Source organism: Pistacia vera, unplaced genomic scaffold (assembly GCF_008641045.1).
Source record: "Pistacia vera cultivar Batoury unplaced genomic scaffold, PisVer_v2 Contig634, whole genome shotgun sequence".
NCBI lineage: Eukaryota > Viridiplantae > Streptophyta > Magnoliopsida > Sapindales > Anacardiaceae > Pistacia > Pistacia vera.
Genome location: NW_022196484.1, coordinates 126,035 through 147,560, shown reverse-complemented (window position 1 = coordinate 147,560; position 21,526 = coordinate 126,035). Strand labels below are relative to the sequence as shown.

The following is a 21,526-nucleotide window of genomic DNA, read 5'->3' as shown; positions in this document are numbered from 1 at the left end:
CTACACATTGCATGTTGTAATTTCAATGCATCAAGTTTTTGGTGCTGTTGCTGGGGATTGATTTTGTGTTAACATTGAACTTTTCTTGTGTTAGCTAGATTGGAGTTTAATTTTAGTTTTAATTGTTGTCTAGTTTAATTTTGTTGTTCTTTTCTATTAGCTTGTGATCTCACGCTTTCTTTCTTTCTGTGTAGTTTATGCGAACGGCTAGACGTCATCTAGTGGTTCCTATCGATCCAGAGATTGAAAGAACCGCAAGAAGGCTTAGCAGAGAAAAAAGAGAACGAGAGGCCATAGTCATTGAGATGGCAGAAAATAGAGCATTGAGGGAATTTTCAGTACCCACGGTTGATGGCAGTGGTCCAAGTATAACTAGGCCACAGTGCAAGCCAACAACTTCAAAATAAAGCCGGCAATCATCTAGATGATCCAACAGTTGGTACAATTTAAGGGAGATCTAAAGGAAAATCCAAATTCACACATTACAAATTTCTTGGAGATCTGCGATACCTTCAAATCAAACGGAGTGTCAGATGACGCCATCAGATTAAGATTGTTTCCTTTTTCATTAAGGGATAAAGCAAAGGGATGGTTAGTGGTACTACCACCAGGAAAAATCACAACCTGGAATGAATTGGCACAAAAGTTCCTTACTAAATACTTCCCTCCAGCGAAATCTTCAAAGATAAGAAATGATATCACGTTGTTTCTACAGGAAGAGACTGAATCACTTTATGAAGCTTGGGAAAGATATAAGCAACTACTAAGAAAGTGTCCACACCATGGTTTGCTAGTTTGGATGCAAGTCCAAATGTTCTATAATGGGTTGATGGTTAATGTGCAAACGATGGTGGATGCAACATCTGGAGGAGCATTACAAAACAAGACAACTGAAGAAGCCTATGAGTTGCTTGAAGTCCTGGCAAGTAACAACTATCAAAGACCTAATGAGAGAATGCAATCGAAGAAGTCTATGGGTATTCATGAAGTTGATGCTTACACGGCCATCTTAGCCCAACTTACAGCACTTTAGAAGCAATTAGGAGGTCTGCAAGTGAGTTATATTCAAACACCTCAATTGACATGTGATTTTTGTGTAGGTAACCATGCGAGCAATGAATGTCAAGTGGGGAACACCTTTGCTTTAGCTTCATCATCTTCGGAACAAGTCAACTACTTGGCAGGGAATCAAAGACAACAGAACAATCCTTTCTCCAATATGTACAATCCTAGTTGGAGAAATCATCCAAACTTATCTTGGGGCAATCAGAATCAACAAAATAACTAATGGAATCAAAGAACAATGCCAAACAATCAAGTGAGGGTGAATAATCAACCAGGGTATCAAAGATTGTCAAAATTAGAGGATATGTTCAGGAAATTCATGCAAGAGACCGTAGGTTTCATGAGTGAGACAAGGGCAAATTTCAGAAACTAAGGGGCATCCATTCGAAACTTGGAGGTACAGGTGGGGCAGTTAGCAGAAAAACTGAATGACTGACCACAGGGTTCCCTACTAAGTAACACAGTGAAAAATCCACGTGAACAAGCAAATACAATAACTCTACGGAGTGGAATAGTCTTGGAAGAGGTGGAACAAACAGGGAAAAAAGAGAGCCCACCAAAGGACAAGGAAGATTCTGATGTGGAAGTTGACAAAGAGATCATTGTTGAAGAGAAACCAACAAGTCCCAAGGAAGATGAACCAAAGAGGGAAGAGAGGCAAAGGCAAAAGAAAGAAAAATTGCCATTTCTCGAGATAACACCAGAGTTGGCACATCACACCCCTCCTGTACTTTTTCCTCAGAGGCTCAGAAAGAAAAATCAAGATAAGCAGTTTACAAAATTCATTGAAACCTTATGAGAATGCAAAATGTCATATTTACCCCCCTTAATGTCTAGTATTTTATACTTATTTGCTGCCTAAATATACTCATTATTATTCTATTTTGATTTAGGATGCAAATGGAGGCGCTAATTGCAAAACGGAACAAATTAAGTGAATTCGGATAGTTTCAACATTGCTTCATAATCTGAGCATAACTTTCTCATCCGAGCTCCGATTGAGATGATTCAAAATGCTGTGGAACACTAAGAAATATATCTACAATTTCATGTTTGAGTTTGGAGATATACATGCTGCATCAAGGTTGTAATTGAGCTTGAAGTTAATGCACCTGCACTGCCGACATTCTGGAACGTTCCGCCTTGTCATGCAATTCAAATAGGCAGATTATTACAAGAAGTTTTGAATACCTGTTGCATGCAAATTATAGCTGGACACACCACTTTCCTATTTTGTATTAAGTCTTTATTTTATTTTCAATTACTTAGATTAGGATAAAGGTTATTTTGGGATTTTAGAATATTTTTAGGAGATTTAGATTTAGTAGAATTAAAATTTTAATTGGATATGGAGAGAGGGAGATCAGATTAGGGATAACACATATCACACATGCCTCTCTCTTCTCTCTTCTGGAATTCGTTTTTCTGGAATTTTTCTTCTTCATTTTCTTCTTGAACTTTTCCTTTGAATTTTCGTGATGGCCATGTGTGGCTAATTTTTATAACTTGGTCGAAGGAAACAAGACCTCAGAATCAATAAACAATGAGATCAATCTGGTTTTTCTTCTTTAAGTGTTCAATTTATGTTTGAGTATTGGATGTTCTTCTATGCATATTTTAATGATTGTTGCATTTAATTACTAGGAGGCCTACTAGTTTATTATTTGTTGCAATCTACTACTAAGTTAGATATTAAATCTGTAATTGTTTGATCCCTTTAACTTGTGAAGCAATTAGGGTTTAAGAATTTGCTACGTCAGGAATTATTAAGTCTTAAGAAGAACATTCAACTAAATTAAATGCAACCGCTTGAGTTTTTGTTGTTTAGCTTCATCGATCTCTCTAGGTCTTAAGGCTGCCACTAGATTAGATCTTTAGCTTGTCTAGGGTTGTTTAGTAGTAAGGTTAATTAGATCGCCTGTTTCTTAATTAATTACAACTAAGGAGAGATAGGAAAATGGTTCCAACGGTGAATATTCAGGGTATGAATTGATTTATTTTTATATCGATGATCAGTTGTAAGATTCCGATGGTGGATGTTGACCTAGACCCAGTTTCATTATTTGATTGATTTCGATAATTTAATTTGAATTGTTTTTCCTGAAATTATTTCTGTTTTACTCAAAACCCCCCAGCCTTGTTCACGTAACATTAAACTCGGCTAGACACTATAATATACTATATAGCTAGTAATTCTGTAAGAAATATAAGATAAAATTTACTAGATAATGTTTACAATCATATATACATAATGTAAATCCAAAAATTCTAATTTTTAATTCATATATATATATATATATATATATATATACATAACATTGATATGCTTTAGTAACATAAGGTAATCTTGAACAGTGCCGCCAAACTCCACCACTTCTTGACATCCCACCCGATCGCAAATCATCTAGTACCTGCAAAACTGTAAATTAACGGAGTGAGCACTAATTGCTCAGTAAGTAAACCAAACTACACTACTGTTTTTCCTCCGTTACTCATATTCTGATTTTTCTTTTCTCACTTTATTCTTTGATTACACTCTTCATTCTTTTTTGTTTCTCTTTCTCTTATGCTATAATCTCTTTCTTTTCTTTTCTGATTCTCTTTCTTTTATGCTGTAATCTCTTTCTTTTTTTTCTGATTCTCTTTCTTTTATGCTATAATCTCTTTCTTTTCTTTTCTGATTCTCTTTCTTTTATTTCTTCTTTCTAGTTTGCTGATTGGACTATGTTGATTCATGGATTTGGAACCCTGGCCATGTGAGTGGGTATAGTCCTCATCTACATGCACTACTCACGGACTGTACAAGTACTGTATCTCTCTGCTATGGCCGCTCGCTCATGGCAGCATGCATGTAGGTATGCTCTATTGGGTGCAGTTCTCATCCACATACACTACTCACGGATTGTACAAATACTATATCTCTCTGCTGATGCCGCTCGCTCTTGGCGGCGTGTATGTGGGCATCTCTATCACTAATGGGTTCCCCATCGCAAAAACCTTATATCCTAGTATAATATAGAAAGAGAATAGAAAGAGATATTATGCAGATTTCAACATGACTTTCCAAGCTATGGAAATTCTACACTTGCATTCTTTAAAAAAAAACATACACTTTCCATATATGAACATAGCCTCCGTGGTCATTCATTACATCAAACATATATGTTCATACAATCATTAAATAATCACAAAGACCACTCATTCAAACATGTTTCGCAACCCTTTAAGCATCATTTTCGTACTTGGAATCAATTATAGATTATTAGACTACAAATAAACTAATAAAGTGGAAGCACTCTTGAGATAGTCATTCTGCACATGTCATATTCAAAAAGGTATATCTCTGGTTATACACATCGGATTGCTATGATCTTAGTCTCATTTTAAAGCTTAGAGAAAGAGCTACAACTTTTATGTTTACAACTCAACCCAGTTCGAAAGATAAGATGCCTACCAATCACTCAGAAGGTCATGGGTTTGACAGGACAACCTTGGTAACATGCCTACTTTAAGGCTTTTCCATACCTATTTACCTCTACTTACTCCCTAACTTTTCCTAACCATTCTACCCTGTGAAAACAAGTTAAAAGATCAATAAAATACATTCAAACTTCAAGCCTTGCCTTTCTCTAACCCTTTCCTCATTAGGGTTTAGCCAACTCATGCATGCAATTTCCTTTTGGATTTTCATCAAACACTTCATATGCACATGCAACTACCTTGTTGGCTACGCTTCCACAACTCTCTAATTCAACCAAATTGTGAGCCAAAAACTCACTAATTATAGCATCAAACCTGTCCATTTTCACAATTCTCTACACTTAAAAAATTTCAACACCAAATCTTCCACAACTTCACCAAATCTCCATATAACCATACACTACTTCTCATAGCTAGAATTAATACATCAATAAACATAAAAAATAGCCCATAATTCTCTTATACCATCACATACAAACATGCAAAAATTCATTCAACACATGTCTTGCTCAAATTAAGTTTCAAAGTAGGTTTACTTACCTTGAATATGTGAGATCACTTCCTTTTTTCTCCAAATCTCTTTCTCTTGGACCTAAATCATATAAAAACCATAAGAATTTAAAATTTTAAAGTTTAGTCACACTTCTTTTTGCTAGAATTTTACCGTAGGATGCTTGAAGATTGAAAATCTCCAAAAATCTAGACCAAATCCTATGATTTTCCTTTGAAGTTTAGTGAAGAAAATTGAGAGAAAAAATGGGGTAGAGTGGCGTGAACAAGGGCTGGATATGGGTTAGGGTTTCTTCAAATAAAGCCTTATATCAATTAATATAACATCTGTTCCCATTTTGCCCTTGCACTTTCTCTAAAATTTCATCTATGTCCCTTAGCCAATTACCATAATGCCCTCATTTTTATTTCATTCTCTATGAAATTCTATCTCTTTTCACTCCCCACAATTTCAACTAATTTTGAGTGAAAAGACCATTTTACCCTTAATGCAAGTTTAAAGCATTTTCTTCACATTTTCTCAAAATAACTTTAGCAAAAAATTAGCTAAAGGTATAAGAGCATAAATTAAATTACATACCTCCAGGTGGGCGTTACAGACACTCTTCGTGGGAACGATCCCTACTCACACTACTACATGTATTTTTTAGGGTTTTAATTCTAGGTGCCTACGACAGCCCGCCAACCTTTAAAAAACTGCATATTAGCATTCCTTTTATAGATGCCTTGCAGCAGATGCCGAGCTACGCAAAATTCCTCAAGGAAATTCTGTCAAACGAAAGGAAGTTAGAAGAGGAGGAAACAATGATGCTTAAGGAGGAGTGCAATTCCATTCTATAAAAGAAGTTGCCACCAAAACTCAAGGATCCAGGGAGTTTCACTATCCCTTGTGTTATAGGAGATATTACATTTGATAGAGTTTTGTGTGATATAGGTGCAAGCATAAATCTAATGCATTTTTCTGTTTTCAGGAGACTAGGGATTAGTGAAGTGAAACCAACGACCATACCTTTACAGCTTATAGATAGATCCATCAAGCATCCGAGAGGCATAGTTGAAGATGTATTGGTTAAGGTGGACAAAGTCATCTTTTCGGCAGACTTCGTCATGTTGGACATGGAAGAGGACAAGGAAATGCTAATGCGTGTTTCCTACAATATGCAAATGTAGCAAGTATACTAGTCGCACAAGTAATAGAGTGATGAGTGAGTATCGTTCCCATGAGGATTGTTGCTAAGCACTAAGTTTTCTACCATTTTCAAGTTGAAGCAATCGAATTCTTTTGGATTAAAGGGAGCAATTTAAACTATAACTAAAACAAAATATACTAAAATAAAAGTAAACTATGAAAGCAAGATTTAAAATATGGATAAAATCAATTCAAACAAACGGGTAGGGTTTTGACTTCATTCAGACTCTATGGGTTAAACCTAAAGAATTAAACTAAATTCATATTCACATGCATTGATTGTAAATCAAACTTTCTAAAGTGTCCAACATACCTTCTCAGGCTATGTTTTCCTACTCTTCCCTATTAACCTTCTGCACCCAACAAATTGAAAGTTAATAAAACTGAGCTCATTAAGCACAAGAATCCTAGAATGATTTCATTGGTTCTTGAATCTATCTCTAGCATCCAATACTACAATGGTGAATACCCAAGAAGCCTAACATGATTCATTTCTCAATCTCATCATGTTCATCACATATAAACAGAAAATTCAGAGTATTCATACAATCAAGCAAGTTCATATGAAAATTAAATCATTCAATCAATTAACCCATGAAATTCCGAACTACAATCAAAACCCTAACCCAAATTAGGTTAGTTCATGTCTAAATCAATAATACGATTAAAAGAAACGAAAATTCCAAGTTCAATATCATGGAAACAAGAGAAAAGGAAAAGAATCTCCCCAATTGATGAATCCACTAGTTTCACCTCGAATCTTCACACTTCGTTTAATCAAAAAACACTCAAATTCAATTTAAAAAAATGTAAAAACTGCTGTCTATCTAAAAAAACCAACCCTTATGAAAATGACTAAGTTTCCCTTTTATACCTAAACCAAAAACCTAGAAAAAATGCGTAAAATGAAACAGTGCGTTTTGAAATTCCTAGACTTCCCTGCGGTGAAGAAGGATTCTTGCCGCGGCGAGGAAGTGAACTCAATCCACTTGCGCAACTCTCTTCGCCCCGGCAAAGAACAAGTGGTGTGTTGTCGTAGGCAACCAAGATTAAAAACCTTCCTAACCTAACTACTGAACTGTAAATAGGGTTAGCAAGGGTCGATCCCACGAAGAGTGTCTAGTCGAATTTTCGATGATGTGAACAAGGCTGGGGGTTTTTGAGTAAAACAGAAAACAATCTTAGCAAAAACAAAAATAAAAACAATTCAAATCGAAATCAATTAATATAACGAAACTTGGTCTCAGTCAACATCCACCATCGGAATCTTACAACTGATCATTGATGAAAAATTAAATCAATTCATACCTGAATATTCACCATTGGAACTATTTTCCTATCTCTCCTTAATTATAATTAATTAAGAAACAAGCGATCTTAATTAATCTTACCACTAAACAACCTTAGACAAGCGCTCAAGATTTAATCTAATAGCAGCCTTAAGAATTAGAGAAATCGATGAAGTTAAACAATACAAACTCAAGCGGTTGTATTTAATTTAGTTGAGTTTTCTTCTTAAGATTACTAATTCCTGATGCAGTAAATTATTAACCCTAATTGCTTCACAAGTTAGAGGGATCAAACAATTACGGATTTGATATCTAACTTAGCAGTAGATTGCAACAATTAATAAACTAGTAGGCCTCCTAGTAATTAAACGAAACAATCATAAAATTAGGCATAGAAAAACATCCAATACTCAAACATGAAAATTGAACACTAAGAAAAATAGATTAGATCTCACAATTTATTGATTCTGAGGCCTCCGTTTCCTTCGACCAAGTTTTAAAAGTTTTAGCCGCTCATGGCCATAAACAAAACTCAAAAGAAAGAAAAATTCTAGAGAAGAGAAGAGAGAGGCATCGTCTCCCCAAACCTAATCTGATCTCTTTAAAAAAAATCTAGTTCAAGTATTTGAATCCCACTCAATCTCCTAAAAAAAATATTCTAATATCCTAAAATAACATTAATCCTAATCTGATTCTAATTAATTGAAAATAAGAAAAAGTCCTAATAAAATAGCAAAGTGGTGTTTCCAGCTGTAAATTTTGTGCAACAGTTCTTCAAGACGTCCAATAATAAATTGCCTATTTCAATTGCAAGATAAGGCGGAATGTTCCAGAACGTCGGCAGTGCAGGTGCGTCAACTTCAAGCCCGATTACAACCTTGATGCAGCGAGTATCTCTCCAAACTCAAAACATGAAAGTTGTAGATATATTTCTTATGGTTCCACAGAATTTTAATCATCTCAATCGGAGCTTTGATGAGAGAGTTATGCCCAGATTACAAAACGATGTCGAAACTGTCCGAATTCACTTAATTAATTCCGTTTTGCAATTAACGCTTCCATTTGCATCCTAAATCAAAATAGAATAATAATGAGTACATTTAGGCAGTAAATAAGTGTAAAAGACTAGACATTAAGGGGGTTAAATATGACATTTTGCATTCTCATCAACAAGCTTTGCCGCGGCAAAGCTTCCTATGGAATTCTGAATTTATAGAACTGCCCTCCGCTTGTTTCTTTGCGTGAATCATCGATCTTCGCTGCTCTCCTTATGTAAACAAGCTTCACAGTGCTCCACTCCACTTTAGAACTTTCCCAACCTCTGAGATCCGCTCACTTCTGAGTCCAAAAACTCCAATTCGCTCATTATTTGCATAAAATATCCATTTAAGCCTAAAACATAAAATAAAAAGAATTAAATAGCAATTCAGGTCAAAATGAACTAAACAGTGTCTGAAATCCGACTAAGAAGTCTACTCAAAACAGTATAATCGATGGATTATCAATTACCCCCAAACTAGTGACATGCTTGTCCTCGAGCATAAGGACTCAACGAAAGAAAAACAATAAACAACCAAAAATACAAAACACAACACAACAAACTGAGAAATGAACAAACACAACTTAGACTCAACTCAACATACGAATTGCCTTGAATACGCAAGTCTCAAAGGTTGTTGAAAATTTATTATCAGAAAATGTTCAACACTCCAAGAAGTTATAACCTATATCAACAGTCTTTCTCAATCGGTCCACCGAGTAGGTGATCCCCACTTCAATCCACATTCCAACTTCCCGCATTGTTTTATGCATAAATGAAAAGTTTATCAAATGGTGGCAGACTCCATAAGCCTAAATATCGAACTACTCTCCACTAATGTAGACTAGACATTGCTCAGGATCAAAAGGTCTTTACAAGCTTGTAACGTTAGGCTCGGGTAGTGGGTTTCAAGAAAAAGGATAGGATAAATAAAGTAAGAGAACTCGGTTTTCCTCATGCAAACGCTCACATCAAACTCCATTTCTTCTCAACCACCAATCAAAGTATCAACCATTTTACAACCCTCAACTTGTGCATTTCTTATTCTGATTTTGAATTGAACTAAAGAACAAATTTTTTTTTTTTTTCCGAAACAAAATTTGAATTGAGGTTAATTACCTCTCTTATTCGTATCGCCCTTCTCACAACCCCCAAACTATTCTTTTAGTGACTCGCACCACTCTTCACTTTCTTTCTGTTTGCATTAGGACCAAAATTCTCCTAAGGGTACGATAAAGTGTTTAGGGTATAAGGATCGGACAATTTTTGGTTTGCAAAGAAAAATAAAGCAATGATAATTCATAAGGCACAAATGGATGACTAGGGACAATTTCATTCATGGGTCAGCTAGAAAGGCTCAAGCGTTCCGAAAAAGGCCTAAATCATTTCCTCAACAATGTCAAATCCTAGAATTTCGCCTCAAGCACTTCTCTATTAGGTTCTAGAATCCACCAACATTTTCAAACTTTACCTAACCACATAAAAAGAATCTAAGCATGTCAAAATAATTGGAAATGGTGGCTGAACCACTCGACAAACCTCAATCAAAATCCAGTCAATAAACAAAAACTTGAAGCAATGCTTAACATTTTTCAACAATACTAGTCTCATCATGGACTTATGCAATTCATCATTGGCACTTACAATAAAAACACAAACTTAACTAAAACAAAATCAATTTTTTTTTTCAAATTTTCCAAAAACTTGATGCGTGTTTCCTACAACATGCAAATGCAGCAAGTATACTAGTTGCACAATTCATAAAGTGATGAGTGAGTATCTTTCCCATGAGGATTGTTGCTAAGCACTAAGTTTTCTACGGTTTTCAAGTTGAAGTAATCGAATTCTTTTGGATTAAAGGGAGCAATTTAAACTATAACTAAAACAAAATGTAGTAAAATAAAAGTAAACTATGAAAGCCAGATTTAAAATATGGATAAAATCAATTCAAACAAACGGGTAGGGTTTTGACTTCATTTGGACTCTATGGGATAAACCTAAAGAATTAAACTAAATTCATATTCACATGCATTGATTATAAATCGAACTTTCTAAAGTGTCCAACATACCTTCTCAGGCTATGTTTTCCTACTCTTCTCTATTAACCTTCGGCACCCAATAAATTGAAAGTTAATAAAACTGAGCTCATTAATTACAAGAATCCTAGATTGATTTCATTGGTTCTTGAATATATCTCTAGCATCCAATACTACAATGGTGAATACCCAAGAAGCCTAACATGATTCATTTCTCAATCTCATCATGTTCATCACATATAAACAGTAAATTCAGAGTATTCACACAATCAATCAAGTTCACATGAAAATAAAATCATTCAATCAATTAACCCATGAAAATCCGAACTACAATCAAAACCCTAACCCAAATTAGGTTAGTTCATGTCTAAATCAATAATACCAATAAAAGAAACAAAAAATTCCAAGTTCACACATCATGGAAACAAGAGAAAAAGAAAAGAATCTCCCCAATTGATGAATCCACTGGTTTACTCGAATCTTCACACTTTGTTTAATCCAAAAGCTCTCAAATTCAATTTAAGAAAATGGAAAAACTGATGTCTATCTAAAAAAACCAACCCCTACGAAAATGACTAAGTTTCCTTTTTAACTAAGCCAAAACCTAGAAAAAAAGCGTAAAATGAAACTGTTCGTTTTGAAATTCCTAGACTTCGCCGCGGTGAAGAAGGATTCTTGCCGCGGCGAGGAAGTGAACTCAATCCACGTGCGCAACTCTCTTCACCGCGGCAAAGAACAAGCTTCGTCGCGGCGAAGCTTCTTGTGGAATTGATTTATAGAATTGCCCTCCGCTGTTTCTTGCGTGAATTTTCGATCTTTGCTGCTCTCCTCATGTAAACAAGCTTCACAGTGCTCCACTCTACTTCAGAACTTTTCCAACCTCTGAGATCCGCTCACTTCTAAGTCCAAAAACTCCAATTCGCTCATTATTTGCATAAAATATCCATTTTAGCCTAAACATTAAATAAAGAATTAAATAGCAATTCAGGTCAAAAGAACTAAACAGTATCTGAAATCCGACTAAGAAGTCTACTCAAAACAGTATAATCCACGGATTATCAATTACCCCCAAACTAGTGACATGCTTGGCCTCGAGCATAAGGACTCAACGAAAGAAAAACAATAAACAACCAAAATACAAAACACAACACAACAAACTGAGAATGAACAAACACAACTTAGACTCAACCAACATACGAATTGCCTCAATACACAAGTCTCAAAGGTTGTTGAAAATTTATTATCAGAAAATCTTCAACACTCCAAGAAGTTATAACCTATATCGACAGTCCTTTCAATCGGTCCACCGAGTAGGTGATCCCACTTCAATCCACATCAACTTCCCGCATTATTTAGCAGAAATGAAAAGTTATCAATTGGTGGCGGACTCCATAAGCCTAAATATCGAACTACTCTCCACTAATGTAGACTAGACCTCACTCAGGATCAAAAGGTCTTTACAAGTGAACGTTAGGCTCGGGTAGGGGTTTCAAGAAAAGGATAGGATAAAAAGTAAGAGAACTCGGTTTCCTCATGCAAACACTCAAATCAAACTCCATTTCTTCTCAACCACCAATCAAAGTATCAACCATTTTACAACCCTCAACTTGTGCATTTCTTATTCTGATTTTGAATTGAACTAAAGAACAAATTTTTTTTTTTTTCCGAAACAAAATTCGAATTGAGGTTAATTACTCTTATTCGTATCGCCCTTCACAACCCCAAACTATTCTTTTAGTGACTTGCACCACTCTTCACTTTCTTGTGTGTTGCATTAGGACCAAATTCTCCTGCGGGTACGATAAAGTGTTTAGGGTATAAGGATCGGACAATTTTTGGTTTGCAAAGAAAATAAAGCAATGATAATTCATAAGGCTCAAATGGATGACTAGGGACAATTTCATTCATGGGTCGGCTAGAAAGGCTCAAGCATTCTGAAAAATGCCTAAATCATTTCCTCAACAATGTCAAATCCTAGAATTTCGCCTCAGCACTTCTCTATTAGTTCTAGAATCACCAACATTTAAACTTACATAACCACATAAAAAGAATCTAAGCATTCAAAATAATTGGAAATGGTGGCTGAACCACTCGACAAACCTCAATCAAAATCTAGTCAATAAACAAAAATTGAAGCAATGTTTCATTTTTCAACAATACAATCCCAACAATCCTAGTCTCATTATGGACTTACGCAATTCATCATTGGCACTTACAATAAAAAAAAAAACTTAACTAAAACAAAATCAAATTTTTTTTTTTCAAATTTTCCAAAAAAATTGATGCGTGTTTTCTACAACATGCAAATGGAGCAAGTATACTAGTTGCACAATTCTAAAGTGAGGTGAGTATCTTCCCATGAGGATTGTTGCTAAGCACTAAGTTTTCTACCATTTTCAAGTTGAAGCAACGAATTCTTTTGGATTAAAGGGAGCAATTTAAACTATAACTAAAACAAAATGTACTAAAATAAAAGTAAACTATGAAAGCAAGATTAAAAATGGATAAAATCAATTCAAACAGACGGGTAGGGTTTTGACTTCATTCGGACTCTATGGGTAAACCTAAAGAATTAAACTAAATCATATTCACATGCATTGATTGTAAATCAAACTTCTAAAGTGTCCAACATACTTCTCAGGCTATGTTTTCCTACCTTCCCTATTAACCTTCCGCACCCAACAAATGAAAGTTAATAAAACTGAGCTCATTAAGCACAAGAATCCTAGATTGATTTCATTGGTTCTTGAATCTATCTCTAGCATCCAATACTACAATGGTGAATACCCAAGAAGCCTAACATGATTCATTTCTCAATCTCATCATGTTCATCACATATAAACAGTAAATTCAGAGTATTCACACAATCAAGCAAGTTCATATGAAAATAAAATCATTCAATCAATTAACCCATGAAATTCCAAACTACAATCAAAACCCTAACCCAAATTAGGTTAGTTCATGTCTAAATCAATAATACAATTAAAAGAAATGAAAAATTCTAAGTTCAACATCATGGAAACAAGAGAAAAGGAAAAGAATCTTCCCAATTGATGAATCCACTAGTTTCACCTCGAATCTTCACACTTTGTTTAATCAAAAAGCTCTCAAATTCAATTTAAGAAAATGGAAAAACTGATGTCTATCTAAAAAACCAACCCCTACGAAAATGACTAAGTTTCCTTTTTATACCCAAGCCAAAAACCTAGAAAAAATGCGTAAAATGAAACTGTGCGTTTTGAAATTCCTAGACTTCGCCGCGGCGAAGAAGGATTCTTGCCGCGACGAGGAAGTGAACTCAATCCACGTGCGCAACTCTCTTCGCTACGGCAAAGAACAAGCTTCGCCGCGGCGAAGCTTCCTGTGGAATTCTGAATTTATAGAATTGCCCTCCGCTTGTTTCTTTTCGTGAATCTTCGATCTTCACTAGTCTCCTCATGTAAACAAGCTTCACAGTGCTCCACTCTGCTTCAGAACTTTCCCAACCTCTGAGATCCGCTCACTTTTGAGTCCAAAAACTCCAATTCGCTCATTATTTGCATAAAATATCCATTTTAGCCTGAAGCACAAAATATAAAGAATTAAATAGCAGTTCAGGTCAAAATGAACTAAAAAGTATTTAAAATCCGACTAAGAAGTCTACTCAAAACAGTATAATCCAGGGATTATCAAATGCCTCTCATTTTGGGGCGACCATTTCTTGCCACCAGAAGAGCCCTAATTGATGTGCAAGAAGGAAAATTGCTTTTAAGGGTCCAAGATGAAACGGTGACATTCAATGTTTTTGAGGCCATGAAGTTTCCATCAGAGTCAGATCATTACTTTAGTGTAGACTTGGTGGACAAATTAGTAGCAGATGCTATTGAAGAGGACACCCTTCAACTACCTTTAGAAGCTTGCATTGCCCAATCAAAAACAACAGAGGTAGATGAGCCAGCGAAGAATGAGTGTGCTAGACTTTTGGAAGCACTTCAGCCAATAAATGCAAGCCAATATCCAGAATTTGAAGAGTTTGACATTGAAAAAGAGAAGGAAAAGGCAAGAATGAAAGAACCTCCAAAACTTGAATTGAAGCCTTTACCTTCTCACCTCAAATATGTGTATCTTGGTGAGTCAGAAACCTTTCCAGTGATCATTAGTGCAAGGCTAAGTAAGTTGGAGGAAGAGCGATTGATTCGGGTGTTAGGGGAGCATAAATCAGCAATTGGATGGACCATATCGTACATTAAAGGCATCTCTCCATCTTTTTGTATGCATAAGATACTCATGGAAGATGATGTCAAGCCTAGGGTGCAGCCACAATGAAGATTGAATCTTTCTATTAAGGAAGTGGTGAAACTTTTAGATGTAGGCATAATCTACCCTATTTCAGATAGTCCATGGGTGAGCCCGGTGCAAGTGGTTCCAAAGAAAGGGGTATCATGGTAATAAAGAATGACAACAATGAATTGATACCAACTAGGACAGTGACAGGTTAGAGGGTGTGTATTGATTATCGGAAACTGAATGAAGCGACAAGGAATGATCATTTTCCACTTCCTTTCATTGATCAAATGTTGGAAAGATTGGCAGGACATGCTTATTATTGTTTCTTGGATGGTTTTTCAGGTTATAATCAGATTGCCATTACTCCTGAAGATCAAGAGAAGACGACATTCACTTGTCCTTATGGCACCTTTGCGTATAGAAGGATGTCTTTTGGGTTGTGCAATGACCAGTCATATTCCAACGATGCATGATGTTAATTTTTGGTGACATGATGGAGTGGTTCATAGAAGTCTTCATGAATGACTTCTTTGTTTTCGGTTCTTCTTTTGATAATTGTTTGTCTAATCTCTCATTTGTTTTGCAGCGATGTCAAGATACAAATTTGGTGCTCAACTGGGAGAATGTCACTTCATGGTTCAGGAAGGAATTCTACTCGATCACCGAATCTCAAAGGACAGCATCGAAGTGGATCGAGCCAAAACGTAAATGATTGAGAAGTTGCCACCACCTGCAAACGTTAAGGTAGTCCAGAATTTCTTGGGACATGCGGGGTTCTATAGACTATTTATCAAGGACTTCTCTAAAATCTCTAAACCCCTTTGCAATTTACTAATTAAAGATGTCTCTTTTGATTTTGATGATGAATGCATGCATGCTTTTCAAACTCTTAAGAATTTATTAGTATCTGCACCCATTATTGCAGTTCCTGATTGGGGACTACCTTTTGAATTGATGTGTGATGCTAGTGATTTTGCTTTATGAGTAGTTTTTAGACAAAGGAAGAACAAAGTTTTGCATGTAATTCATTATGCTAGCAAGACACTAATTGATGCACAGTTGAATTACACCACCACTGAAAAAGAGCTATTAGCCGTTGTTTTTACATTTGACAAATTTCGTTCTTAGTTGCTAGGTACTAAGATGATAGTCTACACGGATCATTCAACACTCAAGCATCTGTTGGCAAAGCAAGAAGCAAAACCAAGCCTGATAAGATGGATCCCACTACTACAAGAGTTTGAATTAGAGATCTGAGACAAAAAAGGGTTAGAAAATGTAGTGGCAGATCATCTATCAAGAATTGAACAACCAAACCAGGGAAGTTAAGAGGAAACTCAAATCAAGGAGACCTTCCTAGATGAGAAATTGATGAGAATTGAAGAGGCACCTTGGTATGCAGATATTGAAAATTATCTATCATCGAGAGTGCTCTCAAATGGCATGACCTTCCAGCAGAAGAGGAAGTTTTTCTTTGACTTGAAGTTTTATTTCTAGGAAGAACCATTTTTGTATAAACACTGTGTAGATCATATGATACATAGGTATGTCCCGGAAGAGGAGATGGAAAGTATTTTATGGCATTGCCATGAGAAGGAAGTGGGTGGTCATTTTGGAGGAACTAGGACAATGGCCAAGGTTCTTCAATCTGGATTTTATTGGCCAACCCTATTCAAGGATGCTTTCCGAGTAGTTCAAGAATGTGATCAATGTCAACGGAGTGGAAATATTTCAAGGAGAGATGAGATGCCATTGAATAACATCCTAGTTGTTGAACTATTTGATGTGTGGGGAATTAACTTCATGGGGTCCTTTCCCAAATTCTTATGGAAATATGTACATCTTGGTGGCTGTGGACTATGTGTCGAAATGGGTGGAAGCAGTTGCATTACTATCCAATGATGCTAGGGTGGCAATTAACTTTGTGAGGAAGAATATTTTCTTAAGATTTGGAGTACCACGGGCAATTATCAGTGATGGGGGATCTCATTTTTGCAATAAGCAATTTGATTCTCTCTTGTGAAAATATGTAGTGAAACATAGAGTGGCCACACCATACCATCCTTAGACCAGCAGGCAAGTGGAACTGTCAAACAGAGAGCTGAAAAGAATTTTAGAGAAGATAGTTAACTCGTCCAGAAATGGCTGGTCATAGAAGTTAGATGATGCATTATGGGCATACCGCACTGCATTCAAGACTCCAATTGGTATGTCTCTGTTCAGGTTGGTATATGGGAAGGCATGTCACTTGCCGATGGAACTTGAGCACAAGGCATATTAGGTAGTCAAGTAGCTAAACATGGATTTACAAGCTACTGGGGAGGAAAGGATGCTGAAATTGAATGAACTTCATGAGTTCGTCATGAAGCATATGAGAATGCTTGGATTTACAAAGAAAAGACCAAGATGTGGCATGACAAACATATCACGAAGAAAAACTTTGAAGTGGGTCAGAAAGTTTTGTTATACAATTCTAGACTTAGGCTCTTTCCTGGAAAACTTAAGTCTAGATGGTCCGGACCCTTCATAGTTACCGAAGTCTACCCATACGGGGTTGTGGAGATTTCACATGAAGAAAAGGGGACATTTAAGGTCAATGGACAGCAGTTGAAGCCAACATTGATGGGGCGATGAGTTGCAAGTCACTACTCGTCAAACTCGACATCCTGGAATGAGGACTTGAGAAAGTCGAGCTTTTGACTACAAACAAGCGCTTCTTGGGAGACAACCCAAGTGTTCTCATATTTTTTGTTTGTTGTTGTGAATTTGTTTGTATGTTTTATGACTTAGGAAATAGTTTAAATTCTTTTGTTTTTGGTGTTTCAGGTGAATGATCAAGAAGTGGAAAAAGTTGAAATTCTCCAGATTTCACCGCGGCGAAGTTTATTCTTCGCCGCGACATTGTACACACTGCCGAAAATTGGATTAAGGGAATTCCAGCTTTCGCCGCGATGAGAAATTTTCTTCGCCGTGACATCGACTGGGTTGCGTAATTGGATTAAGAACTTCACCGCGGCGAAGTTTATTCTATAAAAAGTTGCGATGACTTTTCATTTTCGTGATAAAACATCCAAGAACCTTCAAGAGCCAAACACTCCTACCTTTAATCCAACGAGTTCCAGTGAATTTTCTTCCCTCTACTCCACTCCTTAACCCTCTTAAACACTAAATCACTTCACTTTGTCAAAGATTTTTGCAAAATATTGAAGAAAAGTTTGGAAACCCTAGGTTTTCCAAAAATTGGGGATCTTGCAATCTGAGTAGAAATCGGTGAGATTGGTGGTGCATTCATCGTGGAAGCGGTAAGATTTCAAGTTCTCTAGCCTTAAATTTGATCAATTGTGCTTGTTAATGCGTTGAGTGTGAGAATTTGATTGAATCTGTTGAGTTGTGGATGTTGATGCAATTTGTGGATTGATTTTGACTTGAGAAGTGTTGAGTTTGATTTGTTTGTTGTTGAGGAAGTTGGGTTTTCGATTTTGATGTGGTTTGATTGAGTTTGGAAGAGTGGTGATTTGGGGGTGTAGGTGTAATTTTTGAAACCTTGATATGAATTTAGGAGTGATTGTGGTTTGTAGAAAGGGTACTTTAGCGTTGAATTGTCGAGTTGAATTTTTAGTTTGGGGGTAGATTTGAGTGATCACTATTGAAAACCAAAATGCCGCTCAAAACGGCTCCTAGGGATAAAGGAAAACAGGTCGACAATAGGTTTGTAAATGAAAAGGCTAGGCAGTGTTATGAAGGCGCAATTAAAAGAAAAGACAAAAGGTTTATTGCCGAGACAGGATTGACCACAATCCATAGAGAAGATTGGAATCGAGGGGGAATTGGGATATCTTCATGAGTGAACCGGAACACTTAGCCATAGAACCAATAGTGAGAGAATTTTATGCCAACTTCCCTGAGTGTGATCCCGGGCATGTTTATGTGAGAGGTATCAATGTGCCAAGAGAGATACATCCTTCCCTACGCTGAAGCAGACATGGAGCATTTTGTTGATTTGCTATTACAACCACATCTGTTTCCGACATTTGTTTCCAACATTTGTTTCTTCATCCTCTAACTCCTGAAGAGGTTGCCCTTATAGAGAGACTGATGAAGAGCATCAATCTCGACATTTCGAGTGTGAACGAGGTAGTCTCCTAATGCCAAGCTAAGAGAAAAAAGAAGTCGACAGCGAGATTGAGGGAGATGTCCAGGTGGAGCGAACTGAGTCGATTTTTTCAACTATGCAGCCTTCGGCTAGAGCCGGGTCATCAAATTGATAAGGATGCTAAGAAGATGATTGTCACACTCCTTATGACAGCTTCTGTCTACTCTGATGCAGCCGGGATAGGAAAGTTAGCCGAGTCTTTTATGCTGCCTATGGATGAGAACCGACTAGACCAAATGGGAATGAGTGCGGCTACTGAATAGGCAGTGGCTTGGCAGTTTTAGGTAATTCTCAACTTTGAATGCTTTGATTCTGAAAATACAACTCCTGAGTGTTTGATATTTTGCAAGCTCTAACTAGGAATCTGTATATGAAAAAGGTCACAATCACCCATGAAGCAAAGATCCAGGAACTGACCAAGTCTAACACTAGCCTACAGACTCGGGAGGCTTTGGCTTTGAAATTATCGAAGGAGAACACTACCAAGCTACGAGAAGTTGAGCTAGAGTTGGCTGAGTTGAAGAAAACACTAGTTGAGAAGGAAAATGCACTGGCCGAGAGGGGAGAGGAATCGGTTACCTTTAGGGAGCGATGCCGATCGATTGCTACGGATGCGATGATCAAAACCCGCGCTGAATTAATGAAGGAGTACAAGTTGGGCAACACTTCTCACTGGAATCCTGATAAGGATATTGAGTTATGGGAGGAGATTGAAGCTGAATCCGTCAACGTGGATGGTGGAACGGATAAAGACCGGGTCGAGACTAAGCATAAAGATACAATAGGTGACTTTCCTGGAGACTTGGAAGGATTGCTTGCTGGGTCGACCGAGTCCCTTCCTCAGGACGAGTTAGAAATGGAGTAGTCTACAAGCAAGGGGAAGAGGTCAAGCTGACAGTAGGGCATTCGACCCAGGATGAGGATCCGGAGCATGCCATTCCTTAATGTATTTCTTTTTTGTTTATCTTGACTTGTATTTTAGGTTTAGCGTGCCCATAGTTGTGTACTTGAATCAGCCTTCATGAGGCATTTAAAAAATTTGGTATTTTGTTGTGGTTAATTCGTACTTATCTATTGATTGATTGTCTGTTTAACAGGTAATTTAAATGGGATGAGACTTTTTGGTTTAGAAAGGAAACAAATGACTGTTATCGATGCACCCATAGGCAACCCCCATCCTAGCAGTCCATCATTGGCCAGTCCACCATGACATCTTTAGATCGTTCTAATGTTCCCTTAAGAAGATAGCAACGGATCACTAAAAATATATCATATGAGCGCAAAACCATAAGTTAATGTTAAATTTAATTATGGAGATATAAGATTTGTTGTAATATCCCATTTGAGGTACGTACTTAAGATTTGCTGTATTAGTTAAAAGTTTACTGTTTCAATTTCAATTGAATTTTTTTGTTGTCATGGTTAGTTGGTATGTTGAGTTGGTTGAATGGTTGCCTTGAAATTGGTTGAATTTTGGTGAAGTTTGGAAATCCAATCTTCGCCGGGGCGAAGAAGAAGCTTCGCCACGGCGAGGAGGAGTTACACCCACGGGTAGGTTCTTGTAACGCCCCGCTTGAGGTACGTTGTTACTGTTTCCTCTTTTTCCCTTAATCGAGTTGGTTTTTGTTATTATTATTTGTTTGAGTGTTGTGTTGATGTTTGCCCTGAAAATTGGATGAAAACAGAAGAAGTTCAGTCTGCCGTTGACTATTTTGAGTTAGGAACATACCTTTGATATCTTGGGTATTACACATTGGAAAGAAAATGGATGTGGGGAATATTATCATGATGAGTATACAACACATAGCCAAACCAAGGCGAGGGAGCTTCGCCTTCCCACATCTCATCACTGAGCTGTGCACTCGAGTGGGAGTCAAGAAGGTAAATGATGAACCATTTATCCATCCTGCCCCAATCCTCAACACCAACTACTATAATAAGCATCTTGAGCGTCCGCCCACAGAAGAACCCAGATCCAAGACGAAAAGACAAAGAACCATAGAAGCTGCCGCAACATCCAATTCAACAACCACAACAAAGGAGCTGCTACAGCAGATTTTGGGTAAGATGAAACAGATGGAATGGCGTCAAAATTGGATGGCAGAGCAGACCCGAATGCTGTATGATATGCAACACAGCTGTTGCACCAATCTAGGCATCGATGTTTCAAGCTTCCAATGGGAAGCCTGAGATTCTGAGGAATGGGATGTTTCCGAAGTAGAAGATGAGGACACCGAAGGTGAGGAGGAGGACGAAGAATGAGACATGAGCACCTGTTTTTGTAGTTTATAATTTCAATTGTTATAGTCTTTTGTTTTGAACATTGAAACTAATTTTCTTTTCGTTTTAGATTGTTAATTTTTGTTTGAACTTCCTAGTAGTTGTAAGGGCGAGATTAGGTTGCAATATTTTCATATTAGTTAGTGAAATTTGCTAACATAGTGGACACCACAGAATTTCAATTGTTTTACAGATTATGGTGATGAGAAAGCCAAGGAA

At 36.9% G+C, this 21,526-nt stretch overlaps 1 non-coding gene across 1 annotated transcript; it reads right to left on the bottom strand.

Annotated features, from left to right (window-relative positions):
- Window positions 1-682: 682 nt before the first annotated feature.
- On the bottom strand, window positions 683-789 carry LOC116111407. Its single transcript, XR_004125063.1, has one exon. It is a non-coding gene; the product is annotated as a small nucleolar RNA R71 (small nucleolar RNA).
- Between the last annotated feature and the right edge of the window lie 20,737 nt (window positions 790-21,526).